The sequence below is a fragment of the Mus musculus genome, chromosome 9 (assembly GCF_000001635.26).
Source record: "Mus musculus strain C57BL/6J chromosome 9, GRCm38.p6 C57BL/6J".
NCBI classification, from domain to species: domain Eukaryota; kingdom Metazoa; phylum Chordata; class Mammalia; order Rodentia; family Muridae; genus Mus; species Mus musculus.
The window spans coordinates 122,311,396-122,320,500 of record NC_000075.6 but is presented as its reverse complement, the minus strand read 5'-3'; the positions used below and the strand labels follow the sequence as shown (position 1 = coordinate 122,320,500).

Sequence of the window (9,105 nt, the reverse complement as noted above, 5' to 3'; positions counted from 1 at the left end):
TTTCCGAGGTTTACCCCATGATCACAGCAGCACACATCGTGTGAAGCAGGAGCTGAGAGCTACGTCCTGATCCATAGTCCAAGAGACAGAACTGGGCCTAACATGGGCTTTTGAAACTTCAACCCCTACTGACACACTTCCTCCAACAAGGCCACACCTCCTAATCCTTACCAAGTAGCACCACTTCCTAATGACTAAGCACTCACATATACGAACTTATGGGGCCATGTCTATCGAAATCACCACAATTTGGAGAAGAATAGTTAAAAGCTAAACATAGGTTCATACTATGTCATACGTCCAAGTGGATTCACCTTTGCCTTGCTTTGTACTTCTTCATCTGGATTCAGGCTCACAGACAGTGCTGCTTACAGTCGGGCTGATGATTCTTCAGTGTTTATTATAAAGCAGGCCTGCTATTGATCAAGTCTCTGAGTTTTTATTCATCTAAGAGAGTCTTAATAAAGAAGAATTTAATTTTAATTTATTTTCATTTGATGTCGAGGGTTTGTACACTTAATAACAGAGACAATCTCCGATAATGTGAAAAGCAGATCTGATATGTAGAAAAGTTCTCACGGCCTAGGCTGGGAACCACAACTTAGATGGGAGAGGCTGCTCGGATTTCAGCACTGTGGTCAGGATGTCTTCCAGAGCTTCCACTATTCCTGCAGAGAGGGAGGAAAAGATGCCTGAGCAGCACAGAACGCAGGCTCTGGGTGGAGCTGCAGGGTGCGAATGAAATATAGGGCTTAGGGTTACTTCTGTTTGGCAAACACATGAGAGACTCACTCCAGAGAATGTATGGTGAAGACCTCAGATGCTTGTGATGGGATTATTCTCAAGGTAGAAAACAGCAGTCGTCGATATATCCTAGGAGTTCAGCCTGGCACCTCCAAGGAAAACTCAAGTTCTAAAGCAAGCCATAAATTACCTGGAGCGGAGCACAGTGTGTGATCTGTAGGCTAGTCCAATAAAAAATGAACTCATAGCTAAGGCTGATATCACTGATAAGTAATCAATAATCTCTCTCCTTATCAACAGAACCTCCCCACCCCCTTTCCTTTGTTCTGTAAATGTCTCGTTTTGAAGACGGTGTGGGGAGAGCCACAGACTGTGCTGACAGACTAGAGTGTACTTGCGACTGTTGGAGTCAAACTCTGGCAGGCAGAGTGCATGACTAAAGGATAAGAGGGCACACCCGTGTGTGTGTGTGTGTGTGTGTGTGTGTGTGTGTGTGTGCACATACGTGAGTAGGGAAGCCAGAGGAATACCTCAGGTATCACTCCTTAGAGACTGCCACCCAGTTAGGCCAGGCTTGATGGCCTGCAAGCTTCAGGCAAGCCTGCTCCACCAGGGATCACAAGATGAAATAGGGTTTGTTGGGGTTCAGGAATTGCCACACAAACCAAAGGAACACTGATATCGGCTAAGTAAGAGCAGTTTATTGAACACACATCTTAATCCTGGTCAGACTAGGGACATTGCTCAGATGTATCTGAACTATGACACCAAATATATTTCTCTGTCAGCTTAGAGTTAAAAAAAAAAAAAAACCGACAAAACCCACAATGAGTTCATTCCCAGGTACAGGAAGTGGTCATCTCTGATTCAAGCCATCCTAGGCAGTAACAGTTGATATTGACTTTTGATTTGATGGGTCCTACATAAAGCTTTGTGAAGTTTCTTAAGATTAGAAAACCTCACACAGAACAAAACAGGGTGTGTGGTCAGCACGCCCTTGCTCTGAGCCAAGTCACTTCTCTGTGTCAATGACTGGCAGGCATGTTATGGCAACAATATGAAATAGCTGGCAGGCATGGAACAAAATGGCTATGGGGTGAGGGGAGGGGAGGAGGAGAGGGGGTGTCGGTCAGACCATAACAGGTTAAGTCTCAAAGAAATTGAGTTGCTTATTAGCACATCAAAGTGGATGCTGTCCAGTGCTCCCAGCATCCCTCAGTACCTGTGGCTCCCTCTCCCTCCCAGGTGTTAGGCTTACATTCCCCTTCCCCCAAACCTCTCTTCCCTATACAACTCAGCTATTTTGGCTTTCTCAAGGTCTCTGGGTCCCTTGCTGGCTCTACTCCTGGATCTCTCTTGGTCCACTTGCCCCTCCACCACCCCCATGGCTGGGTTTATTCTGCAGGCCACGTTTGGTCTGGAATCTTCCAGATGCCTCTGTCTATGTCCTCTCCCATATCTACAATAATCCCCCTCAACCCTACCTAGGTTTGGCCACGTGGAGCAGTCGTCCTGGAGCAGTCACATGGAGCTGTCATGTCTTGCCTCCCTCCCAAGTGCATGTGTCCCATGAGCCCAGCAAAGAGGAGCTTTGTAATAGATGATGCGGGTGAAGTAGGGTAGAAAGCAAAGACCCATGGGAAGGGAGAGTCCTCCACCCTGGAGTCTGACTGAAGCTTCTCGCCAGCCAGCAATGACAGGAGAATCCCAACACAATTGCTGTTGTTATGAAGTCTACTGACTCGGAACTATAGTTCTTGCATAGGTGGGTGTTTTATATCAGGAGCCAGGCTTAAAGGCCGGGTGTTTGAGACCTTGGATGGAGCCTCATTGCTTCCCAAAGAGGTACCGAGGCAAGGATGTTACCTTCGTTTTATTTTCAGTACATATTTCTGCCCTTCTGCATCCTGGGTTCTTATGGTTATAGTGCTGTCCACTGTTCCCAAGGAACCTGGTTGAAAACAAGAAATAAACAGGAAAGGAAAGGATATGATGGCTCCCAGGTATGCTGAAGGGGAGAGTTTATTGTAAGTAAAAGGGAGAGCATAGCCGGAGGCAGAGACAGGAACATCTGTGAGAGCCCAGAGTGAGCTGGGCCACGTAGGAAGAAGGAAGAGGAAGGGGAGGGGAGAGGGGAACAAGTGTTGCATAGGAGAGGCCTCAGGTACAGAAGAGAACCAGAATGTCTGGATTATATAGGGAAGAGCCCATGGAGGAAGGACAGCACGGGGCCAGGATATACCAGCCAGACCCCTTGTACTGGGTAGGGACTGGGGGATGCTGGGAGAGCCAGGCAGCCAGGTCCGCTGTGCTCTGTTAAATAGCACCTCAGCTGTTAGTTCAGGGATTGAAACTTAGCAGAATCTTCCTGAGAAAAGCTCATGCCCTGACTTCTGAGTGAGTCTTACTTGCTTCTGATACATCTCTTTCTCTTAACCTTCTGTGCCTAAGCCTATATTCGAATATCTTTATTAGCCCCAATGTTGCTTCATTCGCAGGCTAATCCTGAAAGTCTCTTCTATGTTAAAGGTAGATATACTTGTTTGGCCCTAGCCTTTATGTCCCAAAACAATGGCATGGGGACACAGGGAAAGTCATCTGGAGATGCATGAAGTGAGTCTCTACTTGACACAGAAATGAACTCCCAGCAAGTCTGGCTAAAACAAAAGACATAGTTCCAAAGAATGATGTGAACCTTTTAAACCCCACAAGCAAAAGTGGGAAATATGAACATAATAGTTACCTGAAACACATAGAGAAGCCCTAAATCAAAATATAAGTGACGAGGAAGAATGGTTGCAACTATCTCTCAGATGGGGCAGGAACACAATGAGTTCTTTAAAATGCAGAGCTTCGTGCTGAAGGAAATGATTCCAGTAATCAGATGGTAGACCTTTCCTTCTCGGAAACCCTGCGAAATACAGAGACCTGGAAAGATCTCACGACGGATGTGTGAGCCTCTGACCCTAGCCGCTTCACTTCTAGGAATCTATCCGGAAAACACAGATAACCAGTTATTTACACAAGGTTGTGTAAGGCAATTCTGTTTGTTGTAGTGAGGCACCAGACATACTGTGGGGCATACAGGTAGTCCTACAAACATGCAGGGAAATGTCTGTAAACCATAGCATTTCCAGAACTCATTTCTAGACTCCAGATGTGAGCCTACAGCAGGTCACAGAGGGAGAAAGGTAAGATAAGAGCACATTTAGGTATTTCCACTTAAAACAAGGAGATGGAGGACGTGAGGGAAGAAGATGGCCAAGAGAGACTTCTCTGAATATGGTTACCTTCTTGTACAGTTTTTAAATTTAGCGCTGGGTAAACATTTCACATATTCAAAACTTAGAAAGATAAAAATAAAATCCTAAAATGGAAAACAAATTGGGACAGATGAGCCTAACTTCATTTCAAATGTGGCAGCAGCAGTTAACAAAGGGATTACTTCAGAAGTCTCCTTATTACCTCAGTTGGGGATGGTGTAAGGATAAGCGACAGCCAGGGCATTTCTGTTGTTAGAACAGTATGAAGGTTCTAACCTAGTAGACACGTGTGTAATTCAGAATCCGAAGAAATGTCATGTAACTGGAAAGCCAGAAGTAAATGCCAAAAGCAAATATTAGGGGTGTTGGTGGGAGAAGACACTGGCCGCCAAGACTAGATAGACTAGATAGAACCTGAGTTCAATCGAGGGGACCCACCCGCATGGAATCAACTCCTCAAGTTGTCTTCTGACCTAAATCAATGTATGAAAGGGTTAATAATAGTAATAATAAAAAGTCAAAGTTAAAATAAACTATCATAAGGTGAAAGTTGAACCGAGTCATTTTACACAGAACGATCTTTTTAAAAGGCCATTTGCTTTTCTCGGATCTGTCTGCCGGGAGGGCCTACAAGAACAACACCACCCTGACAGGGAGCACGCCTCGCTCCAGAGCTCAATATCGAAGCATCGAAGCAACGTTCCTCACTCATTAGAAACATGCCCCTGCCTCTCCGCATGAATTGAGCCACTTAGGATCGATTTTCTATGGTTCAGCTGCCCTGTAGAAGTAGGTGAACTGTAAGCAGATCAGCCCCTGGGCTGTGCCTGGTGTGACCTGAGCCGGGACACAGACCCAGTTGCACACAGTCTTCTGTACACATACTTCCTTGTGAAGGCAAAGCCAAGAGAACACTATGGGAAAATATGAAGGACAGTGTTGCTAGCCCTTGAGTTTTAATTAAATGTTGCTTTTATCTCATATGTACGGGAGTATTTCCTGCATGTGTGTCTGCATAGCACATGCATGCCCAGTGTCCACAGAGATCACAAGAGGGGCATCAGATTCCCTGCAACTGGAGTTATAGGGGTTGTGAGCTACCGGGTGGGAGCTGAGAATCAAACCCAAGTCCTCTGAAAGAGCAGCCAATGTTCTTGAGAAGGCTAGGCTGAGTCTGTGACAGACTTCAAACTGGCAGTTCAGGAGATTAGGCCTAAAAAAAACCCAGGCTTCAGGCATCGAATCAGAAACTGCCCCATCACCTGGCCTGAAGCTAGGCCAATAGATCATCAGTTTCCAGCCAGCCCCCACACCCCGGCAATGGAATGTCCTTAGAGATAGAGTAAGACAAAGCCCAGCTACCCAGGAATTCCGCTAATGTGCTATAAATTGGGTCTTCAAGCTCACTTGAGTGTCTCTCTATTTTGCAAATAGGGAAACCCCAGCATGCAGGACTTCTACAGAATAAAACACTCTTTGCATTTACATACATTTGAGTGTCATTCTTCAGCGAGTCATAGACCCTTACATTCTTAACCACTGAGCCACCTTCTTAGCCCCGAAATGCAGAGATCTAGGCAGGCAAAGCCAGGCACATGCCAATTGCTAAAGGCTTTTGGAAATCCTTCTGAGTTATTTTTAATACAACAAGCAGTACTTTAGCCTTTTTAGTTGAATGCTTTATCAAAAATATCATCTCCGAACATTTTTTTTTCCTTTCGTTTCTCTGGCTGTGGTGGTAGAAAGCTCTGTATTGGCTTTGGAGTGGCACAGAACTTTACACAAAGGCTTCTGCCCTGGAACAGGGAAGCACGGCTGTCATGTGTGACTGGCTTGCTATATAAATTTAGGGCAAGTCCTGTCACCTTTTTTGGATTGTAGTTCTTCAACTGCCAAACAGACGCGTGAGACTTGATTTTCTGCCTCTGTAAACAGTGATGTGAAATCTTCTCCAAGTAGGGCAGCAGTCTGACAGTAACAGGCGCAGCAAGAGAGACTGAGAGGTGCCTACGGCAGGACAGGAGCAGCAAGAGAGACTATGAGAGGTGCCTACAGTAGGACAGGAGCAGCAAGAAAGACTATGAGAGGTGCTTACAGTAGGACAGGAGCCCTGCAGACCAGGTGAGCTCAACTCGGGACTCCTTGATGAAAAGAACAGTATTTGGAGGAAGAGGGTGCTGGAGAGATGGCTTAGTGGTTAATATCTCACTGCTCTCGCAGAGACCTGAGTTCAGTTTGCAGCCCTCACATAGTATGGCTCACAACCACCTATAACTCCAGCGTCAGGGGATTCAATGTACTCCTCTGTATTCTGAGCCACTTGTACTGATGTGGCACACAGACACGGGCACTCATGTACAAATAAATAGAAATGAAAAGTTTTTGTTTTTTAAAGAACAGTATTTTAGTATGCAATTTATAGCCATCCTTAATTTTAATCACTAACTGATTTCAACTACCATTAAAATAGTATGCTTTTGGTTATGTTTTGTAAGTAAATATTTGTTCTCCAATCTACAAGGCCCAAGATGGATTCTGGGTGGTTCCAGCCATTCCCACCTTCCTGCTGCTAAGACTGGCAATGGCAGGACTTTTATTGCATCTCAGAAAACATCATGGCTGTTTCTCTGAACACAGTGAGTCTATTCACTTGCATGATTAGGGAATTTAGACAGCCATCCATGACCATCTATCAATCAAAAACCATAGAATCCCAAACTCAGGAAACATGAAATCCCATTAAAAACCATTCCATTCTCTTAACGTCCACTAGGTTTCTGACAGACCTTCAAGGTCATTACTTGGGCATTAATTACTGTCTTAGTTAGGGTTTTACTGCTGTGAACAAACACCATGACCAAGGCTGCTCTGAGGACAACATTTAATTGGGGCTGGCTTATAGATTCAGAAGTTTAGTTCCATCACTTCTCGGCCTTTTGGCTAAGACCAAGTGTAGAAAGTTCAATTCCTTATCATCAAGGCAGGAACATGGCAACATCCAGGCAGGCATGGTACAGGAGGAGCTGAGAGTTCTACACCATCTGAAGGCTGCTAGCAGAATCCTGACTTCCAGGCAGCCAGGATGAGGGTCGTAAAGGCCATGCCCACAGTGACACATCTACTCCAACAAGGCCACACCTACTCTAACAGGGTCACACCTACTCCAACAAGGCCACACCCACTCTCACAAGGTCACACATCCAAATAGTGCCACACCCTGAGACAAACATATAAAAACCATCTCACCCCCTCTACAAACATGCACATGCACTGGCACACACACACACACACACACACATACACACACACACACACACATACACACACACACATACACACACACACACACACACATACACACACACACACACACACACATACACACACACATACACACACACACACACACATACACACACACACATACACACACACACACACATACACACACACACACACACACACACACACACACACACACAGAGAGAGAGCAAAATGTAGAATAAAAGTGTACCCTAGTTTATACAATGGTAAGAGCTTGCTGGAAGCAGCCCCATCTGCTGTAGTATCTCTAATGTGCTGTTTCTAAACTTGCATGAAACAGGCACGAATAGAGGCATCCCGTCACTATTATCACCTGGGAAGGGGCAGACAACTTCCTGCAATGGCTCCAGCTTGTTCCACATCCTGCACCCGCACCCCAGTCAGCAGCCACTTCTCCCTCCAGCTCCAGGCACACAAATTTTTGTAGACTGGCATAGATCCCAAGTGCCAAAAAGTCTCAGGAAGGTTCACTTCCTACTTTTTTCTCACCCGTAGTAAAACGTAAATTCACGACCACCCAATAAAGGGGGTGAGTTTTTCACCAGCAGCATTCTCCCCACCAGAACTTTTTCAAAATGTTTTTCAATTGTCACATTACAGTGGCAATTGCAATGGTTTGTATATGTTCGACTCAGGGTGTGGCACTATTTGGAGGTGTGGCTTTGTTGGAGTGGGTGTGGCCTGTTGGAGAAGGTGTGTCACTATAGGCATAGGCTTTAAGACCCTCATCCTAGCCAGTCAGTGTTGGCACATGCCTTTAATCCCAGCACTTTGAAGGCAGAGGCAGGCAGATTTCTGAGTTTGAGGCCAGCCTGGTCTACAGAGTGAGTTCCAGGACAGCCAGGGCTAAACAAAGAAACCCTGTCTTGAAAAACAAAACAAAACCAAAAATCAAACAAAAAACCCTCATCTTAGCTGCCTAGAAGCCGGTATTCTTCTAGAAGCCTTCAGATAAAGATGTAGAACTCTCAGCTCCTCCTGCAGCATGCCTGCCTGGATGTTGCCATGGTCCTGTCTTGATGATAATAGACTGAACCTCTGAATCTGTAAGCCAGCCTCAATTAAAAATTGTCTTTTATAAGACTTACCTTGGTCATGGTGTCTGTTCACAGCAATAAAACCCTAACTAAGACGGGGTAGGGTGGGGGGTATGTGGTTATGTTCTAGTTTTCTTTCTGTTACTGCAAAAAAATAGCATGACCAAAAGGAACTTTCAGATGACTTTATTTTGATGAATATTATCAAGGGAAACCAAGGCAGGAACTGAAAGTCTAGAGTCTGGAGGCAATCTGCTCAATGTTTAGTTCTTCTGGTTTACTTAGATGGCTTTCTTATATAACCCAAGCCCACCTGCCCAGGGATGGTGCCATCCACAGTGGTCTTAGCTCTCCTATCTCAATCACCAATTAAGAAAATTCTCCACAGGCGTGCCCACAGGGCCAATTGATAGAAACAAATCTTCGTTTGAGGTTCCTTCTCAGGTCTGCCACGTTACAGGCAAGATTAGCTAACCTATCAAAGTGCCACAGTAAATGCTGGAGGTCAAAGGACAGCCTCGGGGGTTGGCATTTCTTCATGTTGCCAAAGCTTTCTCCAGTGGCTCACCTTTAGGAATGTTTATAGGTCTCTGTCAGTTCTCTCTCCTGGTCACAAGGCTTGCTTAGGCCAATGACAGAGCCATGAGCTCAACCAGCTCTGCCACCAATAACAACATAAATGTCCTCTGTGGGAACGGGGCTGCTGTTGCAAATGGCTCCTGTTCAAGAAAGCCCAG

The 9,105-nt window shown here is 45.4% G+C and overlaps 1 long non-coding RNA gene across 2 annotated transcripts; it reads right to left on the bottom strand.

Annotated features, from left to right (window-relative positions):
• Positions 1-492: 492 nt before the first annotated feature.
• Gm35289 lies at positions 493-3,681 on the bottom strand. Of its 2 annotated transcripts, XR_380022.2 has the most exons (4): positions 3,488-3,681; positions 2,611-2,695; positions 793-934; positions 493-668 (listed from the first exon to the last, which is right to left on the bottom strand). It is a non-coding gene; the product is annotated as a predicted gene, 35289 (long non-coding RNA). The 2 variants fall into 2 exon arrangements; XR_380023.2 differs by lacking the exon at positions 793-934.
• Positions 3,682-9,105: the final 5,424 nt, after the last annotated feature.